General features: G+C 51.1%; 1 pseudogene; it reads right to left on the reverse strand.

Annotated features, from left to right (window-relative positions):
• Positions 1–2,045: 2,045 nt before the first annotated feature.
• On the reverse strand, positions 2,046–2,187 carry LOC123038460 (uncharacterized; annotated as a pseudogene).
• Positions 2,188–2,557: the final 370 nt, after the last annotated feature.

Here is a 2,557-nt window from a genome sequence, read left to right on the forward strand (position 1 = left end):
AGGCACATCAAGCGTCGCTTCAACTCCATTCGTGAAAATGTTCAAGATGGAGACATAGAGATTTGTAAAGTACATACGGACCTGAATGTAGCGGATCCGTTGACTAAACCTCTCCCTAGAGCAAAACATGATCAACACCAGAATTCCATGGGTGTTCGATTCATCACAATGTAACTAGATTATTGACTCTAGTGCAAGTGGGAGACTGTTGGAAATATGCCCTAGAGGCAATAATAAAAGCATTATTATTATATTTCTTTGTTCATGATAATTGTCTTTATTCATGCTATAATTGTATTATCCGGAAATCGTAATACATGTGTGAATAACAGACACCAACATGTCCCTAGTAAGCCTCTAGTTGACTAGCTCGTTGATCAATAGATAGTCATGGTTTCCTGGCTATGGACATTGGATGTCATTGATAACGGGATCACATCATTAGGATAATGATGTGATGGACAAGACCCAATCCTAAGCATAGCGTGAGATCGTGTAGTTTGTTTGCTAGAGCTTTTCTAATGTCAAGTATCTTTTCCTTTGACCATGAGATCGTGTAACTCCCGGATACCGTAGGAGTGCTTTGGGTGTATCAAACATCACAACGTAACTGGGTGACTATAAAGGTGCATTACAGGTATCTCCGAAAGTGTCTGTTGGGTTGACACGGATCGAGACTGGGATTTGTCACTCCGTATGACAGAGAGATATCACTGGGCCCACTCGGTAATGCATCATCATAATGAGCTCAAAGTGACCAAGTGTCTGGTCACGGGATCATGCATTACGGTACGAGTAAAGTGACTTGCCGGTAACGAGATTGAACGAGGTATTGGGATACCGACGATCGGATCTCAGGCAAGTAACATATCGATTGACAAAGGGAATTGCATACGGGGTTGATTAAATCCTCGACATCGTGGTTCATCCGATGAGATCATCGTGGAGCATGTGGGAGCCAACATGGGTATCCAGATCCCGCTGTTGGTTATTGACCGGAGAGCGATCTCGGTCATGTCTACATGTCTCCCGAACCCGTAGGGTCTACACACTTAAGGTTCAGTGACGCTAGGGTTGTAGGGATATGTATATGCAGTAACCCAAATGTTGTTCGGAGTCTCGGATAAGATCTCGGACGTCACGAGGAGTTCCGGAATGGTCCGGAGGTAAAGATTTATATATGGGAAGTCCTGTTTCGGGTATCGGGACAAGTTTCGGGGTTATCGGTATTGTACCGGGACCACCGAAAGGGTCCCGGGGGTCCACCGGGTGGGTCCACCTGTCCCGGGGGGCCACATGGGCTGTAGGGGGTGCGCCTTGGCCTACATGGGCCAAGGGCACCAGCCCCACATAGGCCCATGCGCCTAGGGTTTGAGGGGGAAGAGTCCTAGGAGGGGAAGGCACCTCCTAGGTGCCTTGGGGGGGAGGGAAACCCCCCTTGGCCACCGCCCCCCTAGGAGATTGGATCTCCTAGGGCCGGCCACCCCCCCTTGGCCCTCCTATATATAGTGGGGGAAAGGAGGGACTTCAGACTTTGGCCTTTGGTTGCCTCCTTCTCCCTCTCCAACACCTCCTCCTCCTCCATAGTGCTTGGCGTAGCCCTACCGGAGTACTGCAGCTCCATCAACACCACGCCGTCGTGCTGCTGCTGGTGCCATCTCCCTCAACCTCTCCTCCCCCCCTTGCTGGATCAAGAAGGAGGAGACGTGGCTGTTCCGTACGTGTGTTGAACGCGGAGGTGCCGTCCGTTCGGTGCTAGGATCTCCGGTGATTTGGATCACGTCGTGTTCGACTACATCATCCCCGTTCTTTGAACGCTTCCGCTCACGATCTACAAGGTATGTAGATGCATCTAATCACTCGTTGCTAGATGAACTCATAGATGGATCTTGGTGAAACCGTAGGAAAATTTTGTTTTCTGCAACGTTCCCCAACACCGCCATTGCCACGGCCACCTCCACCGCGGCCACCACCACGGCCACGAGAGATGGCATTTGCTGAGGACTGGGAGGAGTGGTTGCCACCTTCGAACATAGCAAGACGCTTTTCAAAGCCGATCAACTGAGAGTAAAGTTCAGCTACCTTGATTGGTTCAGTCCTCGCGGCGCAGATGGACGAGACAAACGAGATGTAGTCGTAGTCCAGCCCTGCAAGGATGTAGGAGACCATGTCATCATCGTCGAGCGGCTTGCCTGCTGAAGCCATCTCGTCGCCCAGCGCTTTCATGCGCCCGATGTAGTCGGCGATGGTCACGGTGCCCTTTTTGGTGGTGGAGAGGGTGATCCGCGTGTTGACGATGTTGGCCTGCATCTGGGAGAGAAACATCTCCCTGATGGCGGTCCATGTCGTGGCGGCCTTGGTGCAGTGGGCGACTTGGATCATCACAGGTGGCGAGATCGAGTTGAAGATGAAACTCAGCACCTGCGAGTCTTGCGCCAAGGTGATGAGATATTCCGGGTTCAGCACATTTGTCGGCTTACCATCTTTGTCGGTAAGCTTAGGCTCCGGGAACTGGTGATCAGGATTGAGATGATCAATCAGCTGTGCTCCACGGATG

Source organism: Triticum aestivum, chromosome 2A (genome assembly GCF_018294505.1).
Source record: "Triticum aestivum cultivar Chinese Spring chromosome 2A, IWGSC CS RefSeq v2.1, whole genome shotgun sequence".
Taxonomy (NCBI): Eukaryota; Viridiplantae; Streptophyta; class Magnoliopsida; order Poales; family Poaceae; genus Triticum; species Triticum aestivum.